We start from the raw sequence: 22336 nt of genomic DNA, 5'->3' as shown, positions 1-22336 counted from the left end.
GCAAAATTCCTCAACAAAATATTAGCAAACCGAATCCCATAACATAAAAAGGATTATACACCGTAACTAAGTGGGTTTTATCCAGGGAATACAAGCTTGGCTTAAAATAAAGTCAACTAATGAATAAACCATATTAAAAGAGTAAAGGACAAAAAGCACATGATCTTCTCAAGAGATATAAAAAAGAAAATGTGTGACAAAATCCAAAAACCTTTTATGATTAAAAAAATAATAAATAGGGGCTGGCCCCGTGGCCGAGTGGTTAAGTTCGCGCGCACAGCTGCAGGCGGCCCAGTGTTTCGTTGGTTCAAATCCTGGGCGCGGACATGGCACTGCTCATCAAACCACGCTGAGGCGGCGTCCCACATACCACAACTAGAAGAATCCACAATGAAGAATATACAACTATGTACCGGGGGGCTTTGGGGAGAAAAAGGAAATAATAAAATCTTTAAAAAAAATAAAAAATAAAAATAATAATAAATAAATACACAATGAACTAGGAATAGAAGGTAAATTTCTCACCTGATAATAGGCATCCATGAAAACCCCAAGGCTAACATCATCCTTAATGATGAAAGACAAAAGCTTTCATTTTAAGTGCAGGAACAAAACATTCTAAGCGCTCTTGCCACTTCTATTCAACATCATATTAGAGATTCTAGTCGGGGTGATTAGGAGAGAGAACGATTAACATTGGAAAGAAAGGAGTGAGACTATCTCTATTGCCAGATGACTTGATCATTTTTATAGGAAATTATAAAAAATCCACATAAATAAATAAATAAAACGGAAATGTTGCAGAATAAAAGATCAATGTACAAAAATCAAGTGAATTTCTAAGCACTAGCAATGAACAACCTGAAATAAAATTAAAACAATTCCATTTACAATAGCACCAAAAGCAACGAAATACTTAGGAAGAAATTTAACAAAAGAAGTGCAAGACTTATACACTGAAAACTATAAAACACTGAAGAAATTAAAGGATAATTAAATAAATGGAAACACATTTCATGTTCATGGAATGAAAGATTTAATATTGTTAAGATGGCAATACTTCCCAAATTTGATCTAGAGATTCAATGAAATCCATATCAAAATCCCAACTGGTTTTTTTTTTTTTTGCAGAAATTGCTGAGCTGATCCTAAAATTCATATGGAAATGTAAGAGACCCAGAATAGCCAGAAAGATCCTGAAAAAGAAGAGCAAAATTTTACGACTCGCACTTCCAGATTTCAAAACTTCCTACAAAGCAACAGTAATCAAGAATCTGTGATAGTAGCATACGGATAGACATATAGATGAATGGAATAGAATTGTGAATCCAGAAATAAATCTTCACATTTATGGTCAATTAATTTTTGGCACAGTTACCAAGAACATTCAATAGGGAAAGAATCATCTTTTCAACAAGTGATGTTTGGACAAATGGATATCCATGTGGAAAAGAATGAAGTTAGACCCCTACCTTGATCTGTACACAAAAAGTTAACTCAAAAAGCAACAGAAAGCCAAATGTAAGGGCTAAAACTATAAAACTCTTAGAAGAATACATAGAAGTAAAACTTCATGACCTTGGATTAGGCAATGGTTTCTCAGATATGACACCCAAAATGTAAGCAACTGAAAAAAAATAGATAAATTGGACTTCATCAGAAAGAAAAACTTTTGTGTGGCAAAGGACACTATTAAGAAAGTGGAAACACAACTCACAGAATGGGAGAAACTATCTCAAAATCATATATCTCATAGGAGGCTAGTATCCAGACTATGTAAAAATCACAATTTATAACTCAACAATAAAAAGATAAGATTAACCGATAGTAAAAGGAGCAAAGGAGTGGATCAACATTTATCCAAAGAAAATATAAAAATGGCCAATAAACATGTAAAAAAAATATTCAACATCATTAGTCATTAGGGAAATACAACTTAAAACCACAAAAAGATACCACTTCACACCCACCAGGATAGCTATGATCAAAAGAATGGACAGTAACAAGTGTTAGAGAGGATGTGGAGAAACTGGAATCCTCACACACTGCTGGTGTCCATGCATGGTGCAGCCACCTTGGAAAACAGTGGACCATAGAGTTACGTATGATCCAGCAATCTACTCCTAGGTGTATATGCAAGAGAATTAAAAATACGTCCACACAAAAAACTTATACATGAATGTTCATGGTAGCATTATTCATATTAACCAAAAGGTAGAAACAACCCAAATATCCATCAAGAGATGAATGAATAAATAAAATATAGTATAGATATATGATAGAATATTATTCAGCCACAAGAAGAATAAAGTACTGATACATGCTACGAAATGGATGAACCTTTAAAGCATTATGTGAAGTAAAATAAACCAAACACAAAAGACCACATAGTGTACAATTTCATTGATATGAAATGTCTAGAACAGGCAAATCTGTAAAGAAAGACAGTGGATAAACAGTTGCCAGGAGCTGGGGAGAGGTTGAAATGATGAGTAACTGCTAATCAGTACAGGGTTTTTGTGCATGCGTGGTGATGAAAATGTTCTGAAATTAGATGACGATGGTTGCACAACTTTGTGAATATACTCAAAACCACTGAATTGTACATTTTAAAAGAATGAATCTTATGGTATGTGAATTATATCTCAATTTCAAAAAGGAAAAAAATCAACAGAAAATTAAAATGGTGCACTAAAAAATATCTGCTGGCCTGATCAAGAAAAGAAGACAGAAGACATAAATAACCAATGTAAGGCATGAAAGAGAATATCACTACCAACTCTACAGAGATTTAAATGCTAATAAGTAAATATTATGTACAACTTTATGCCAACAAGTTACACAATTTCAATGAAATGGAAAAATTCCTAGAAAAACTCAGATTACCAAGACTGACTTAAGAAATAGAAAATTTAAACAGAGCTATAAAGAACAAATAAATTGAATTTGTAATTAAAAATCTTCCCACAAGGAAAAGCCCAGCCCCAAATGGCTTCACTAGTGAATATTATCAAATATTTAAAGAGGAAATAATACCAATAATACACAAACTCTTTCAGAAAATAAAGGAGAAAAAGGTCTACCCAATTCATTACAAGAGGCAGATAGTACCCCAACGCTGAAACCAGAGAAAGACATCACAAGAAAAGAAAATTACAGACCAACACTCATAAATATAGTCACAAAAACCCTCAAAAAAATATTAGCAAAGCAATTCTACCAATATCTAAAACAGAATATGGCCAAGTGAGATTTATCCCAGGAATGCAAAGTTGGTTTAAGATCCAAAAATTAATTAATGTGATGCACTATATTAATAGAATAAAAGACAAGACAACGTGATCTTATCAACAGACAAGACGAAGCATCTGACAAAATCCAACACCTTCCTGATAAAGACTCTCAGTAGGAACAGATAATTTCCTCAACCTCATAAAGTACATCTATGGGAAAATCCTACAGCTGACATAATACTTAATGACAAAAAACTGAATTCTATCTCCATAAGATCTGGAAGAGGAAAGAATGTTGTCTCATCTTTTCTATTCAACATTTTACTGGAGGTTCTGCCTGGTGTAATAAGGCAAAAAAAAAAAGGGAAGAAAGAAATCAAAGGCATACAGATTAGAAGGGAAGAAGTAAAACTCTCTTCACATATAACATGATCCTGTATGTATAAAATCCTAAGGAATCTACACACACACACACACACACCCCACCAGAACTAATAAACAAGTTCAGCAAGATTGCAGCATACAAGGTCAATATTAAAAAGTCAGTTGTAACTCTATATCCTAGCAACAAACCACCAAAAAATGAAATTAAGAAAACAATTCTGTTTATAATACCATCAAGAAGAATAAAATACTTCGGGAATGTATTTAATAAAACAAGTGTAAGACCTGTATACTGAGAGGTGCAAAATATTACTCAGAGAAATTAAAGAAGATTAAAATAAATGGAGAGGGACTGGCCTGGTGATGTAGAGGTTAAGTTTGCACACTCTGCTTCTGCAGCCTGGGGTTCGCAGGTTCAGATCCCGGGCACAGACCTACACCACTTATCACGCTGTAGTGGCATCCCACATACAAAATAGAGGAAGATTGACACAATCTTCCTCAAGCAAAAAGAGGAGAATTGGCAACAGATGTTAACTCAAAGCCAATCTTCCTCACTGAAAAAAATAAATAAAATATAATAAATGGAGAGACATTTCATGTTCATGGGTTGAAAGAGTCAATATTATTAAGATAGTAATACCCTCCAAATTGATCTAGAGATTCAATACAATCTCTATCAAAACCATAGCTGAGGGGCTGGTCCCATGGCTGAGTGGTTAAGTTCACACACTTCACTTCAGTGGCCCAGGGTTTCACCGGTTCAGATCCTGGGTGCGGACATGGCACCACTTATCAGGCCATGCTGAGGTGGCAACCCACATGCCACAACTAGAAGGACCCACAACTAAAAAAAATACACAACTATGTACCAGGGGGCTTTGGGGAGAAAAAGGAAAAATAAAATCTTTTTTTAAAAAAAAACCATAGCTGACATTTTTGTAGAAATGGGTGAGTTGATCCTAAAATTCACATAGAAATTTGAAGACCCAGAATGGCCAAAACACTTTTGAAAAGAAAAAACAAGAATGAAGTTGAAATACTTAGATCTGATTGATTTCCAAGCTTACTATATAACTACAATAATCAAGATGGCGTAGTACCGGTGTAAGGACACAAATCAATCCTTGCCTTTATGGTTAATTGATTTTTTACCAAGTTGCTGAGGCAATTCAATGGCAAAAGCATAGTTTTATTTTAACAAATGCTTCCAGGACAATTCCATCTCTCTCTTTTTCTCTCTCACACACACACACACACATGCACAAAATGAGCTTAGACCCTTATTTCACACCGTACAGAAAAATTAACTCAAAAGGATCACAGATATAAATATAAAAAGCTAAAACTAAAAATTCTAGGAGAAAATCTTTGTGACTTTGGATTAGGCAAAGATTTGTTAGATATGATAACAAAAACATCATTCATAAGTAAAAAATTGATAAATTAGGTTTTATCAAAATTAGAAACTTTTGCTTTCACAAAACACCATCAAGAAAATGAAAAGACAAGCCAGCCCTGGTGGCCTAGTGGTTAAAGTTCGGCACACTCCACTTAGGCAGCCTGGGTCCAGTTCCCAGGTGAAGAACCACACCACTCATCTGTCAGTAGCCGTGCTGTGGCAGAGGCTCACATGGAAGAACTAGAACGACCTACAACTAGAATATACAACTATGTACTGGGGATTTGGGGAGAAAAATAAAGTAGAGAGAGAAGGGGCCAGCACAGTGGCATAGTGGTTAAGCTTGCACACTCCACTTCAGTGGCCTGGGATTTGCAGTTTGGGATCCCGGACATGGACCCAGCACCATTCATCAAGCCACACTGTGGCAACGTCCTACATAAAATAGAAGAAGATTGGCAACAGATGTTAGCTCAGGGGCAATCTTTCCCCAGCAAAAGAAAAAAGAAAATTAAAAGCTACAGACCAGGAGAAAATGGTTACACATCATATAGCTGACAAAGCACTGTATCCAAACTCTTTCAATTCAAAAATAAAAAGGTAAAGCAATCCAATTTAAAAAAGGGGCAGAAGATCTAAACAGCATTTCACCAAAGAAGACAGCAAATAAGCATATGAAATAATGTCAACATCATTAGGAAAATGCAGGTTAAAACCTTAATGAGATACAATTATACTCTTATTAGCATGACTAAAATACTGATAACTCCAAGTGCTGATGAGGATATAAAACAGCTAGATATCTCATACGTGCTGGTGGAAACGCAAAACAGTAAAGCCACTCTGGGAAATAGTCTAGCAATATCTTATGAAGAGAAATATGCATTTAACACATGATCCAGCAATCTCACTCCTAGACATTTACCTAAGAGAAATGAAAACACATGTTCACACCAAAACCTGTATGCATTTTTAAAGCAGTTTTATTTATAACCATCAAAAACTGGAAACAACCCTCATGTCTTTCTACCAATGAAAGGATTAAAAAGCTGTGGTAAGTCCCTTGAATGGCATGCTACTCAGAAATGAAAAGAAAGAAACTAGTAATACATGCAACCCAATGAATAAATTGTAGCTGCACTTTGCTAAGTGAATGAAGGCAGAACCAATACACTACATGTTACATTAATCCATTAATATGACTGTCTGGAAAAAGCAAAATCGTATGGATGGAAAACAAATCAGAGAGTTTCAGGGGCTGGATGTGGGTGTAGCGTGATGTTAATTACAAATAGGGGCAACAGAAGAGAATTTTTTGTGGCAGAACCATTCTAAATCATGATTTAGGTGTGGACACATGACTATCCATTTGTTAAAACTCACAAAACTATAACTGCAAAGAGTGAATTTTACTGTATGTAAATTTAAAAGAAACCAATTATAATGTGGGAGAAACTCAAAATGGAATGAAATTATAATAAATGAATACAAATACAAATGAATAAAATATTCCCATGCTGAAGGGAATGGGGAAGAAAGAACCAAACTAAGTTATTTTGGAAAAGAGCATTTTGAGTACATATTGTAAGGTTAAAGACAAAAAGACCTTTTATTGTATTGTTAAAATACAATACTGTATTTTAGTTAATAAATTTGTTTCTCACAGGCGTGTAGGTTAGCAGTTCTGAAACTAATTTATGTGCATACTAGGGTTGAACAAATAAGTAAATATATTTAATTAATGAGAGCCAGATCTCTCATCGTTGGAAGAAGATATTACAAATAAGGAAAAGGGAAGCTTAAAATAAATCCTGGGATGCTGAATTGGAATCAGAACTATCAGTATGAACTTAGGGTTTTTCAATAAATACATATGTGTATATGTTTGCAAGGGTGAGTACACATACATATATTTCTAAGATCTGTCCCCTAAGAGGACATACTAGTAATGACACCCAGAGAGCAATGAGCACATCTAGTGCCTGATCTTGGTTTCTAAATACCATTCTCCAACGAAAAAGAAGCCAGAGCTTCTGTAAGAAGGGGTTGATTCAAGAGCTGGAGTGGAGAAAAGACAAGATGAGCCTGGAGCATCTTGTAGTATCAAAGTGCACAGAAGTGCTCAGAAAAGATGGCAGCCTGTTGAAAGCACACAGAAGCCAACCTGGAAGAGTTTCCAATGACCACAACCGGAAAAATTTGAGCAATAAAATAAATAATGATACTACTGGATTATAACCCATAGATTAAATAAATATCCATGATTCCATACTGATACAAATAAATAATGGAGGAGTTTTTCCTAACAGAAGAATTCCAAATAATAAATATAGAAGGAATGAGGGGAATACCAAATTGCCACTAGAAGACCACAGTATTCATTGTTGCAAACAAGTCTACCAATGGGTGCAAAAATTAGAGGGAAAAAGTTTTAGGAAAAACAAGGTATTTGCCTAGTCTCAAAGTATCTTCCCCAACATACCTATTAATTACAATGAGGAAAACAGTTACTTTACAGTAGAGAAATGCATCACGCACAACCTTACCCAAATGACTCATTATAAGACCAATAACGATTACCAACAATGAGACATATTGACATTATGTAACCCCCAAAATGATACACTAAGAAGGGCATATCATTCCTGTGATATTCTTGCCAAAAATGAATAAATTCTATCTAATCTTGATAAAACACTGGAAAACCCAAATTGAGGGAAATTCTACAAAATAACCAACCAGTGCTCTTCAAATGTGCCGAGGTCATGAAAGACAAGGAAAGACTAAGGAACATTCAGAGACTGAAGGAGACTAAGGAGACACAACCACTCCACGTAGGGTGGGAGCCCAGAATGGATCTTAGAACAGAAAAAGGCATGAGTAGAAAAAGTGGTGAAATACTAATAAAGTCTCTAAGTCAATAAGCAGTATCGTATCAATGTCAATCTCATAGTTTTGACAACTATACCATCGTGCATAAGCTGCCAACAGTAGGAAAAGCTATGTAAAGGTGATATGAGAGCTCTCTGTAGTACTTCTGCAATTATTTTGTAAATCCAAAATTATTTCAAAATAAAAAGATTTTTAAAAGCAAATGTTAAATTATAAATTTTAAAATGGAAAAAATATATGAATTCTGATAAGCGTTTGAAATAATGCTCAACATCGTTAGTCATAGTCACATGTAAATTAAAACCACAATGAAATACCACTACAAACCCAGTAGAATGGCTGAAATCCAAAACACTGACAACACCACGTATTGACGAGGATGTGGAGAAAACGGAATCTTTATATGTTGGTGGTGGGAATGTAAAATGGTACAGCCACTTTGGAAATCAGTGTGGCAGTTTCCTGAAAAGTTAAACATACGTTTAACACACAACCTCGCAATTCCACTCCTAGGTATCTACCCAAGAAAATAAAAGCAGGTTCACACAAAAACTTGTACATAAATGTGGCATCATTATTTATTATAGCCCAAAACTGCAAGCAAGCCAAATGTCTCTCAAGTGGAAATGGAGGAACCAAATGTGATGTATCCATACAATGGAGAATGCTGCTCAACAATAAAAAGAGATTATTGATACATGCTGCAACACGGATGAACGTCAGCAACACCGTGCTAGGGGAAAGAAACCACTCCCAAGGGCACAGGGTATGTAATTCCATTTATATGAAATACCCACAAAAGGCAAATCTACAGAGAAGAAAGCTGATGGGTGGTTGCAGGGAACCACACTGGCTCCACCTTCAACGTATCTTCTACCTCCTGCCATTTCTCACCTCCTCCACTGCCACCTCCCTGGTCCAGGGGCACATCGTCTCCCATGTGAATTTCCACAGTATTCTCCTGATGGGTCTTTGCTTCTACCCTTATTCCCATAGCATCCATTCCGGCACAGCTGACAGCTACATCAGATCGTCTTGCTATTCTCTTAGAATTCTCCAACGGTTTCACATTTCACTCAAGGACAAGCCGAAGTCCTTAAATGGCCCCCTCTCCGCTCTCCTCTCCCATGTCACTCATGACGCTCCACTCACCCCGGCCTCCTGCCGTTCCTCAGCCGCACCAGGCCCACCCAACATTAGGACCTTTGCTGCAGCCCTTCCTCCACGTGGAATGCTCTTCCTGGGCTCTCCGCTCCTTCAGTCTTTGCTCAGATTCCATCTTCTCAGTGAGGCCTTCCTCTGACATCTCTATTCAACACTGCAACCTGCTTCCCCACCTCAGAACTCCTGGTCTACTTACCCTGTTCTCCTGTGACTTTGTTCCCTAACACCTACCACTTTCCAGTATACTATGTAATGTACTCATTATGTTTATTGTTTGTTGTCTTAGCTCCCTTTGTGAGAACGTCATCTCCTCAAGAGCAGAGGTCTTAGTCTGCTTTGTTCATTTATGTGTCGCAACACCCGGAACAGTGCTCAGCACTTAGTAAGGCCTCAATAAAAATTTTGAAATGAATGAATGACTGAATGAAGAGTGAGTTTGAGACAAGTAACTAGTGCGGTGGAGTTATGTTCCTGGTTAAGAGCCATTTGCATTGATGGTCACGTGAGGTGGCTGAGATCCCGTGAGCAGAGGATAGGATGCTAGAATTCTAGCCATGAAATAACTGTGTTCATTCAGGGCTGCTGCTAACTCGTGAAGTATCTGTGTGTGAATCAGACTGTCCCTTCCTCCTGGCAGATGCAGCCCTGCACCAGGGTGAGGGCTTGGCAGTATAAGTGTGGCCTGGATTTTGTGCCACTAACTGCCACGGTTGGGTGATGTTGTGCAGTGTACAATCCGCCCAGTTGTACATGATGATCCTACATCACACGGACTTCCAGAATCAGTATGTGCCAATAGCTCTCCACTCCCCACACCCTCAAGCCCCCAACACACGCACCCTCCCCACCACAGGTGTGCCCAGGTCCTCCTGTAAAAACTTGCTGCTCCCTGGGGAATGTTTGCTGTGGGCTCACCCTCCACCTCTCCCCAGCTGCCTGCTCGGAACTGCCTAGACACCACGGCAGACCCTTTGCCCCAGATTTGCTTCTTCCTCACTGATCACCCATTTGGTTTCCAAATCCTTGCCTATGACACTTTCCCTGAACCCCATCTGCTCCGTGAATCCCCGTAATGGCTCATCTCCCCTCTCCCAGGCTAAACCTCACTTCCGAAAACCAGGCTACGGTCAGTACCAAAGTCTCCCCAGTCTAGACAGCACGAAATCCCCTCCCCTGTGGTCCTCAAGCTGTGCTCCAGAACCCTCGGGGCTGCTTCCCCAAGCGATACGGAGTTGGAGGAAGGGGCAAGGGAGACCCAGTGCCAGGACAGACACGCGGTCCCTCAGCCCTGCTTCAACAAATGCACCTCTACTCATAGGTTTAGAGCTTTCAAGTTTGATTTTTGCCTGGAAAAAAAAGTTTTATGTTTAAACAACATTAGAATATGGATATTCTATGCCTTCAAGATGGACACCATCACTTTAACTTGGAAAAATCTTTACGTCACAGTCATGTCCCACTTACAAGAATTTTAATAGAACACCTACAGAATGTCCGGCTCTGAGTGATGGAACTGCTTGGTGAGCCCTTCAAGATTAAAAGGCTACAATATGCACGCCACGGCGGCTGGCTGTGTAGTATTATAAACCAGATTAAAGTTAAGGCAAATCTACCACAGGAAATGACTGATTTTTAGATGCTTGATCTGGAGCTGTTCTTTCTAAAAGCAATTATATAGCACAGCCAGAATCTTCCTGTAAACTAGGTATTCATTCCCTAATTTGTCTTTTCTGCAGGTACTCATCTTGGTATGTTTGATGGAGCACACCTGTACTTACTGTACATGATAAAAGTGACTTATGGTGAGTCAAGTTCCTACTTGTCTGCTTAAATTTGCCATAGGGGCAGTGGGCAGACACTCCATGGAGCCACGATAGCCAGCCTGCCAGACCCCGAGGAAGAGACAGGGGTGGGGAAGCAGAGAATGGGAATTACAGCAGCCTCTAACAACGACCCTCTGACTCGACAACAAAAAATAAACAACAGGATCCAAGAACGGGCAAAGGACTTGAGTAGATATTCTTCCAAAGAAGATGTACGGGCCAGCCCCGGGGCCGAGAGGTTAAGTTTGAGTGCTCTGCTTTGGCGGCCCAGAGTTTCGCCACCTTGGATCCTGGGCGCAGACCTGGCCTTGCTCACCAAGCCACGCTGAGGCGGCATCCCACATAGCACAGCCAGAAGGACCTGTAACTAGAATATCCAACTATGTTCTAGGGGCCTTTGGGGAGAAGAAGGAAAAAAAGAAGAAGAAGAAGATTGACAACAGATGTTAGCTTAGGTGCCAATCTTTAAAAAAAATTTAAAAAGAAGATATACAAATTGCCAACAAACACATGAAAAGATGCTCAACAACACTAATCGTTAGGGAAATTCAAATTAAAACCACAATGAGGTATCACCTCACACCCACTAGGATGACTACTATCAAAAAATAAAATAAAATAAGCATTAGCAAGGATGTAGAGAAATTGGAACCCTTGTGCACTGTTGGTAGGGATGTAAAATGGTACAGCCACTATGGAAAATAGTATGGCAGGTCTTCAAAAGCTTAAAAATAGAATTATCATAGGATCCAGTAATTCCATTTCTGGGTATATACCCAAAAGAATTGAAAGCAGAGCCTCAAAGAGATATTTGTACCCCCATATTCATAGTCACATCATCCACAACAGCCAAAAGGTGGAAGCAACTCAAGTGTCCATCAATAGATAAATGGATACACAAAATGTGGTATATATATATATACAATTGAATATTATTCAGTCACAAAAAGGAAGAAAATTCTGACATATGCTGCCACAAGGATGAACACCGAGGACATTATGCTCAGTGAAATAAGCCAGTCACAAAAGGATTAACACTGGATGATTCCACTTACATGAGGCACGTAGAGTGGTTGAGTTCAGAGGGACAGAAAGTAGAAAGGTGGTTGCCAGGGCTGCGGGGAAACGAGGAGTTGATTGTTTAATGGGTGTGGAGTTTCAGTTTGGGAAGATGAAAAGTTTTGGAGATGAATGATGGCGATAGTTGCACAAGAATATGAATGTATGCACGCTTAAAAGTGGTTAAGATGGCAAATTTTATGTTCTACTACTATAAAAAACTGGAGGAAAAAAATGACCCTATGAGTTTAAAGGGGAAGGCGGCTGTGGCCTAGGAGAAAAGAGAGGCGAGTGCATCCCAATTTGACCCAAGTCTCATTGAGAAGCCAATATTTTCAGAATCTGGTCTGCAGTGTCATCAGATGTAAAGAAACACAAGGCTGGCAGGAGTGGCAATTGGTATGTCCTCTCTAGAGGGCAGGATGGAGATACATGCAAAAAGCCTGTCACGTGTGCGTGCCCTCTGATGTAGCATTTCCACTTTCAAGCATTGCACCTCAAGAATAATCACGAATGCTCACAAGATGTATCTAGAAGGATGAACATTTGTTTACAATATCAAACAACTGGAAACAACTTAAATATACAAAACTGGGGCATGGTGAAACAAATTAAAGTGTTACATTGCCACGTACAATTAATAAAATGATATTGTCAAAGAATATGTAGTGACATGGGAAAATGTTCTCAATATATCACTAAATGTTACAAAAAAGTTACAGAACACTAAGCCCCTATGAATATACTTTTACTAAAAAACTTTTACATATATATGTAAAGAAAGAGGGTTATAGTACAGGTGATTTTATCTTCATCTTTCTACTTTTCTTTATTTTCCAAAGTTTCCACACTGTACATGCGTTACTTCCGTGATCAGAAATTGAGTCTCCTCAATCTCTAATTGGAAAATACTGGGCCCAGGTTAGGATGAAGTTCTCCCTTGTAAGATGCAAAAAATAGGGCAAGAAATGCCACTGTTTTTATTTCATTAAGTCAGATTTTACTGTCAAAAACCAGACCTTGAGAGAGAGCATAAAGTGCTTAAGAGAAGAAATTTTGTAACCATTTCAAAAGCACCGATTTGCATGTAAGCCATTGGTATGCTAATTTCCAATCACTCCCGTCTTATTCATTAAAACCAGTCACCCGGGATTCTCTCCAATCAATATGTGAGTGTAGGGGTGGGGGACCCAGAGGGCGAGGAAGGAAGGGAAGCCTCCCGAGCAGGGAAATAGAGCTGCATTTCCTTGAATATCAATTCTGTGTTTCAGACTTTCAATTCTGATCTCATTTCCCCTATTCCATCGTCCCATATGTTCATGCCATAACTTTAATCCTCTAAATTCATCTGTTTGCATCATTCCCCATTTGGACTTCTGCTGGAACTTTATTTATTTATTTTTGGTCACAATACTAGTGTGGACTGGTTTGGGAGCTATATTCTGGGCCACCTTGGCAGACAATGTCTGAAATGCTAGCATTGTAATCCCTGCAAGAGGGACAAAGTGAGAAGAGGACAGACGCTGAGTGATGCTCGCGCGCCACTGGTTCACATGGCACACTAGGGCTCGCGGGCTCCTGAAATGCCACAGCCCACACCACTCTTGTCTCTCTGAAAGGAAACCTGGACAAAACCGCTGACACCAATGCGGGGAGTTCAGGAAGACCTGAGTACAAGGAGACGCCGGTGGGGCTACGGGGAAAGCTCAGCTTTGTGCGATCAGAGTGAGCCTGTCCCTGCAGACACACTGGCCCATGAACTGCTCCTGGGGCATGGAGGCATGCCAGAGCCGTGTGAAATCTTAGTCACATTCGCTTCAAAAATGAACCCCATGTGACCCGTATACGAGGCTAGAAATGTATAAAACATTCACTGAGGGGAAAAGAAGAAGAACGGCTCTTCAGGGAGAAAAGGCCCATTGACTAAGCCAGGCAGTCTGACTGTGGCCTTTCTCAAAGGACAGTCAGCTCTGTTCTCGCCTGCTCATAAAGTGCAGGGGGAGCCATGGTGGGTTCGGGCTGGTTCCACCCTGGGGCTCTGCCTGGCTGGGGCTCCACCTGGTGGGGCAGCCCCTCTTTTCGAGTATCTGCAGGGTCTCCCATGGGTCCTGGCCAAGGTCCTATCTGCAGGGGACCTTTCTAAGACACAGTTCTAGCTATCCCTGCATTAAACTCTTCTATGACTCCCCATCACCTTGAGGATAACAGCTATTCTCCTTAGAATGCGTGCTGGGCTCCCTCCCAGTCCACCCAGATGCTCCAGGCAGGGCAGGACCTCTGGTCACCCAGGGCCAGCCTCCCTGCCTCTGTTGCTGCTGTTCCCACTGTCTGGGATGCACTTCCTCCTGTGTCTGCCTGAGGAACTCCTGTGTCAGCTTGAAGACCAGCTCCAAAAGCACCTTCCCCAGACTCCTGGGCCTACTGCTTTATCCTGGGAGACAGAGGTAGACAGAGTATGGACCTATAAATCACAAAGATCTGAGGTGGTGTTCTGGCTTTATTACCCACCAGCTATGCCCTCTTGGGTGCATTAAGCTTCATGTTTCTCCAGTATCAAATGTGGGTAGTAGAAACCTACTGCACAGAGCTCCTTTGGGAATTGAGGATGCTCCCTTCACCCCTCTCCCACCTGTGAGACCCTAGAGGCATCTTCTTTGTGTTAATTTCCAGGAGTTTACAGGCCTTTACCACTGGAGGGGCCCTGAACTGTCTTGTGAGTGAATGAAAGCCGGCTGACAGAACTTTCCTTTGCAGGCAGGAGTCTGGCTCAGCTGCCCGGTGGGTTTAGAGCGGTGGTTCTCCCCTCTGATCCACATGATGATGACTTGGGGAGGTTTTAAAAAACGCTGGGTCTCCCCTGACGGAGCCCGTGCTCCTGGAGAAGCACTGGGTGGGGTGGGGGACTTTGTTGATAGCCCCAGGGTGTTGCGACGGGCAGCAGGGCTGCTTCAGAGACACTGCCTCTCCCCCGACTCCTCTCCTCCTTGTCTCCCCTTCCCCTCCTTCCTCCCCGGCTGACACGGACACCACCCTCCCAGGGACGCGGGAGTCAACGGGAAGTGGGAGGGGGATGAACGCGCTCTTGACAGGAAACGCAGTGGCTGGGGTGACACGTGACCCGCCCCAGTTCCAGGGACCAAAGGATCCCGTGTGCGGCCAGTTGTGGATTTTGGCAACTGTGTGAGCGTATTCCTGCGAAATCAACTGACGAAACAGCGCGGCCGGGGCGCTTTCCAGGCAATGCCCTCCCGACAGTCACGTGTGCAAACGGGCGGGTCAGCCCCGCCCTGCCAGCAGCGGGGCCCTCCCACGCCCGAAGGCAGCAGCCAAGGCTGGGAAACCGCCACCTGGAGGCTCAGCCTGCCTCAGTGTACCCCGGCCACCGCATCCCGCCTCCTGCGGAAACCCGGGGAGGACTGTTTCACTCAGTTGCTCTTGGGATGCGGGGAGAGGGGAGTCCTTAACTCGCTGGGCCACACCCGGGGGGAAACCACAGAGACCGGCGCACACACTCCTCTTTTGTCAGACTCTGGGGACAAAGTGCCAGCCACCTACTCCGCAGAAGAGGCTAAGGATTCTTTAAAAGTGGGAAGGAGGCAGGGTTGAGGGGACACTCTGGGGACAAGGCAGAGGCGCCGCCATCGCTCAGCGCCTGGTGATTGGCAGCGCTGGCCACGCGAAGCCGCGTCTCTGCCTCCTCCCTCCTGCCTCCTTCCCGGCTCAGCCTCCCCAGTCGCCCGACTGAGCGCTGCGGCCCCCAGCCCTCTGCCTCCCACCCCCGGGAGCCAGCTGCCGCCACAGCGCCACCCTTCCCCCGTCCCCTCAGGCGCCCCTCTCCCGGGGTGGGCAGGAGCCGTCCCTCCGGCCGTCTGCAGGGACACTAGGCTGGCACGCCCTGGGTTTTGGGGGCTTCTGGCTCTAAGCGGATGGTGGCCCATCTCCAGACGCCGGGAGCCCTGAGTTTCTTTCCCTTCACTTCTGGGCCGGCGCAGACACAGGCGTCCCCTTGATGCGCGCGTCGTGAGGGCTCCTCCTATGGCTGGACCACGTCTGAGCTCCCTCCCGGCTCACAAGCCGCGACGGGCGGCATCCCGGGCTCTGGAAAATGTACCAGGGAGGCGTCTTGTAGCAGGAAATCAATATAACGGAAAACAGGCAGGAAGAGCAGCCCCAGAGTCAGGGAAGACCCTGGTTAGTCTAATCATCCTGGATCCAGTCTCATCGCTCCAAGAACAGGGCCTAGAGCAAAGGGGCGACCTCACACGTGCCAAGAGCTTCCCGCTGTCCCGCAGACGCCTCCTCTCCTCCACCGCGAGCAGCGGGGGTGTCCCTACGAAGACAGTTTCCCATCTCAGGAAGTCGCAGCTGAGCCTGCTAGTCACTAGGACAAGTGATTTTCCTGCGTATAATGGGGGAAATCACTCCACCTCCCCTTCCCTGAGAATCCACCAAAGTGGAGACGGAGCCCTGGGGCGGAGAAGGGAGCCGACCAGGCCGCGCTTCTCGTCCAGGAGCCTGTGCAGGAGCGTCAGCCGCCCGCCGGGCGACGGGAGGGGCGTGGGGTGGGGTGGCGTGGCCTCTCCCTTAGTGGCCCTCAGTTCCCACGAGCCGTCGACGCACGTGGGCGAAACTGTGGAAATCATGTGTGAAGTATCCCGAGAGTTTGGGGCTGGCAGCTGAAGCCGGGAATTCCACGTCTTGGCCGTACGTGGTGCCGGCTACACCCGCACCCCTAGGAGGAGATTAAAGAGTTCACCGGGGCCCCGGAAAACACTGACTCAGGGGAGGTTACAGGAACTGATTCTATCATCCACAGACGAGTGAGGTGAGGGTGGAAGGGAAGGGCCGGAAAGTCAGGTTCTTGCGAAGCTTCCAGAAGCTTCCAGAAGCATTACAAGTAGTGAAACCCTCGAGCAATTAGTTTTTTAATACGAAAACTCCATGGAACAAAAATTGTTGTGTCTCTGGGCCAGCTCTGGTGGCCTAGTGGTTAAGTTCAGTGTGCTGCACTTGGCGGCCCAGGTTCAGTTCCTGGGCACCTTCATGTCTCTGTTAGCAGCCATGCTGTGCCCGAGGCCGAATACTAAAAAACAAGGGAAGAATGGCATGGGTGTGAGCTCAGGGCAAATCTTCCTCAGCAGAAAAAAAAAAAAAAAAAAGGTTCTGTCTCCCTAGTCTTCGCTAAAGTCTGCTACACATGCAAAGTCCTTGGTGAGTTTTTCCCTACATGAGAGCAGAAGGAGTTGTTAAAATTAATAAAAAGCCTGAATTCCCCATCTGCATCAAGGCTATGAGTGTAGAGAGTGAGACGTGGCAGTAGGTCCTAAGAGTTAGAGGTGACTGCGGGCAGGTAAGTCTCCAAAAACTTGCATGAATCTTGAGGAAGGCATTACACTTCCCATAATTTTTAGAATAAAAAGCAATCTTGTTTAGTTCTGAAGGGTGAGGGCGACGCAGGTAACGTCTGGGTTACATGTGTAACGTGAATCAAATTTGCATGCATTTATGTTGATGCTCCTGATTTTTGCATGGGGATAGCAAAGAAAGCATGGCCGTTAAAGTGTCTAACGTGTGGTGTTTATCAATCTACTAGCACCGCATAAGCACTTGCAGTGTTCAAGGTTCCATCCCAGAGGCCCTGGGTGGTGCTTCACAAACCATCCATGGGGAAGGTCCAGCCCCTGTCAGTCCCAATCTGTGCAGACTGGCTCATAGCCTTACTGCGTGTGGCTTGTGTGCACTTTGCACAACATTGGACTCAACACAAGAATTCAACAACACTCAGCATGGTCTCTTCCCTGTGTAATAAGAAGAGCCCGTGACACGTACTTGGATGTGGCTGTCGTGGCACGGCACCCTGCACGAGAGCTTCTAACTCCTCCTCTCCGTCGCTGTACTGAGCTCACCCAGATCAGTCAGCGCCTGCTGCTGGGCACTGGGCTGCCTCCACAGCTGGACTAGCGCTGCTCTAAGACGCACACGTGCATCCAAAATTCCTGCTTCTGGGGAGCTTGCGAACTTTCCGTTAGACTAATGCACATAGAAACGTGGTCATGGGAAGACAAGGCAATCAAGAAATTTACTTACAAAACAGAGATGATTAATTCCAAAATGGATTAATAAATAATACAAATGGTGAATTTTTAAAAAGAAACAATTTGGGGAAATGAAAAGATTAGGAAAGAAAGAAAGAAAACTAGGCTGTCGGGATAGAGTAGGAGATTGTTTTATGAAGGGGAACGACCTTGAACTGGGTCTTGAGGGCTGTTTAAGGTCAGGATAGTTGTAGAGAAATTGGGAAGCATTTGAACAAATGCATAAAGATCCAAATTTTCTGTGTGAGTTTTAGGAACAGTAAGTAGATGTGCTGGGCAAGAAAGGAGAGTTGGTGCAGAAATGTAATGGGAAATCAAGCAGAAAGCAGGTTAGGGCCAGAATGTGGAAGACACCGGATGCCAGAAATGCAGAGTTTAGGCTTCATCCTGTACGTTTATGGACAACAGAGAACCAGAAAGAAATAGGGGCAGCATTTCAAGATGACTTATTTAGTCCACAAATTATTCAATAAACACTGCAGGTACGAGGACTGTGCTAGATGCTGAGTGATAGGCAGGATGCACTGGGGGTGGGAGATGAGTTCGGAGGCTGTAGCCCAAGCTGAAGGTATGACTCTCGAGCCTGGATTAGGGCAGTCATGAATAAGGAAGAAATAGGATAATCCCAGATGTGATTCTAAGAAAAAAAGAGGGGGGGTATCTTTAGGTACAATTTGCAATTGCAAATGAGAAATAGCTTCTTCAATGCCCCCACACACAGTTTGCCAAACTCTCCATCATCCTTCAAGACTCAGCTCAAATGTCACCCCCTCTGCCATCTCTTCCCCAAGAGAGATTATTTACTTTCTCCTCTGTGCCCACACACACCTCTCACTGACCAACTTTGAACTTCTCACTAACCAAATGAACGAATGACAAGCAGAGAGAGGAGCCACAAGTGGCTCTGAAGGTTTCAGGGAAAGGGAACTTGGCAAGCGGTAACACGCAGGGCCATTTCTGGGCAAGGTTCCTATCAGAACCTCTCCTTCGGAATCAGGCCAAGAGAGCAGCAGCCTGGACCCATGTGCTTAGTGATGCTAGTTGCCAGAATAATAAAGCACACACTAAGCGTTAGGTTCAAATCAGATAATAAAAATATACACTTATATGCACACTTAACCTCTGGCTATATAAAAATAGTTGTAATGTCCTTCATCTAATGTGACCTTAGCCCATTTCATCCGTGGAGAAATACTAGGAAAGGCGTGGCAGGTTCAGTAGCTAAATGGTTTCTCTATTGTGGTGAGCCCCTAACTCATCCTTGGTCTGAAGCAGTCAGGAAGGAATGTGGGCACCATCAATGTATGTCTCTCTCAGGAAGTGTGTTCACTGGTGGACGCTGTCAGGGGCAGGACGCTGTAGGTGCTAAGAGTAAGAGGAGAACCAGAAGCACAAATCATAAAAAACCATAGCCAGTGGGGTGGATTTTCATAGATTATACCTTTCTATTTATTTTTTGAGAAAATAAATATGTAAAGGAAATAAGCGTGAGCTACAAAAGAGATTGTTTTACATACATGAATATATATATAATAACCCAAATTCGTAAAAATCTCTATATGTTTATCTATGCAGAGCTATATACACATATAGGTGTATAGATATAGATGAAGATAAACTCTTATTAATATATCTTAAGATAACTCATCAGATTTTTAAAAACTAAACATTGAACTATAACAAATTACATTTAGATATTAAAGTTTTATGTTAACATATTTCTTTATATTCACATAAAGGGAAATCTTTGCTTCCTGCAAGCACGGGCTCTCCCAGCCCTGGTGGGGGTGGGGGAGAGGTGGACTGTGAGCCGGGGTAGAGGAGGGGGCGTGTCCCTGAGGCTAGAGGGGATTCCAAGATCCATGCAGGGAGCAGAGCTGGGAGCCAACTTCCAAAATCAAGACTGGAGTTCACATAGATTACCCCAGCGAAAGGGGACAGGAAGCCAGGATGGATGCCGGCGAACACAGACAGGACACCAAAGTGAGTGGGAATAGGTTTGGGGCCACCTCTGGAGCTTGTTAATGAGCACATGGCGTGGCCTGGTGTGGCACAATTTGGCGTGTCATGGGGCAGTGTGGTCCACGCAGCCTGGGATGGCATGGCATAGTGTGGCGTGCTATGGCATGGCATGGCATGGTCTGACGTGCTGTGGTAGGGTTCATGGCATGGCATGGAAGCAGCAAGCTGAACCAATAGGCAGGAGGACCAGATGTCAGATGGACAGTGATGTCATCAGAGAGAGGTTGGGTGGGGACTGGACGGAAGGGACAGACAGGAGAGCTAACTGGAAATGCCCTGCAGGCAGCTAGAGACAGACGCAGGAAGGGCACCCGAGGGAAGAGCGAGACCTGGACACGTGGATGTGGGTCTTCCTCTAGAGGGGACAAGTGATGTCATGGTCCCAGGAGGGCCATCTGCTGAGCACCTGTGTGCAAGGACAGAGCCAGGTGCTTTACATGCACTAGTCCTCTCAGTGACCCTGTATGATAGCACTCAAGAAAGTGAGGCTCAGAGAGGTGAAGTAGTTTGACCAAGGTCACACAGCTAATAAATGCTGGAGGCATATGTCAGTCCAAGTTTACTTCATTCCAAACTTAGGCTCACTCCAGCCATTACTACCAAGTAAGACTTCCCTGTTGGAGTTCCGAGCAGTGATTATGGGCGTGGTAGGGCATGAAAGAGGACTCCTTAGAACATTTTTTGAGGTGAAGGTGGGGAGTGGGGTGATGTATATAGTTCGTACCAAAGCCATTGTTCTGATTTGTTGTGAACCAATGTTTACCTTATTTTATGTCTATGAGCAGCACAGGTTTGACAAGCTCGAGACGCACTAGTGTAGGGAGGAGAGAACAGAGGAGCAGAGGCAACTCCTTTGGAAACGTGTTCATTCCAGGGGATAAGATGGGGAGAAGACTGAAAATAAAGGGTGGATGCAGCAGAGGTGGGCATGAGCAACAACCAGGTTCACTGGCCTTGGGAAACAAGGGATCATGGTGACCCTTCACAAGATAGACTCCGGAGGACACCGGGGGCAGGCGCCAGACTCCAGAGGGTGTCTGCTGCAGCTCGGCCTGAAGCCTGACTATTACTCCTGCTCAGAATTTCCTGTGCATCTGTTAGTAATCCTGGGATTGGCAAAAGGACTCCAACCCCAGACTTACCTGGAGGTGAAGACAAAGGGACTCTGTCACCAGAGGTAAAAGGAAACCCACAGACAATGGCCCCAGCAGAAGGAAGGAAGAGGCCAAGAGAGACAGCAGAGATTCGTAAAACGGAGTGGATCTCACAGCAGAGGAGAGCGTACACACACTGACACTCATACGCACACACACACAGAGTTTTGGGAGTGTAGTTAATGGAGCACATCGCTGCAGATCTAGAATGGGATCCTGCACAGAGAGAGAGAAGCTCCAGTTAAGTCTCAAGGAGAAAGGGGTGGCGTTATGAGCGGCCCAGGGAGCCAGCAGTGCTGCCCCAGAAAGGAAGGTTGGTGACCTTCCCTGGCCGTCCTGAAGGCTGCTTGCCGTGACAGCGGGGACCAGGTCACGCGGCTGGGCGGCAGCCTGCTGGGAAGGTCCCCAGACGCCCTTCCTCCCCGCTCTGTCGTGTCTCAGGAAGTTCTGAAGAGCAGGTTCCTGTTTTCTGAGAACACTCCTGTTTTCCGGGTGAGCTGCGGTTCTCGGCCTTAGAGGACTTCACAGCTCAGCCATGAAAGGTATGAAAGGTGCCCGAGGGGAGAGGCCAGGATCCAGAGCTGCCTGCAGCCCCGCCTCTCTCTCTTCAACTGCCCGGTGCTGCTGCCTAGGTGCTCCGTTCAGGGCAACCCAGGACTGCACTGTCAGCCCCAAGTGCGGAAAAATCCTTTCCCACTTTGTTTGGTGGGGACCTGGCAGTTGGTTTCTAAATTCAACCTAAGTTCTCCTCACCTGGCCCAAAGCCCAGTACCCATAGCATCGAGAGAGCCTTCCTGCCTCCTCCCTGCTGGCCTTGGGCAAAACCCCAAATCAGAGCGCTCTCCCGAGGTGCGATGGAGGGAGCCAGCAGTGAAAGCAGAAAGGCAGCTCTCAGTGCTTGGGCTATGGCATTCTGTCAGCCCCCAGGGCGCATGCTTCAACCCCTCTCTATGAAACTCCCTCCCTTGGAGGATCCCATTCCACAGAGCTTTGGGAACAGCTGGAAAAAGGGGTGCTGTGATGAGGCGTGGCATGGTGTGGCATGGCGTGGCACGGCACTGTGGCCTGGTGCAGTGAATTGAGCAAATAGGCAGGAGGACCAGATATC

This window comes from Equus quagga, chromosome 15, assembly GCF_021613505.1.
Source record: "Equus quagga isolate Etosha38 chromosome 15, UCLA_HA_Equagga_1.0, whole genome shotgun sequence".
In the NCBI taxonomy this organism is placed as follows: Eukaryota; Metazoa; Chordata; class Mammalia; order Perissodactyla; family Equidae; genus Equus; species Equus quagga.
This window is presented reverse-complemented; position numbering follows the sequence as displayed.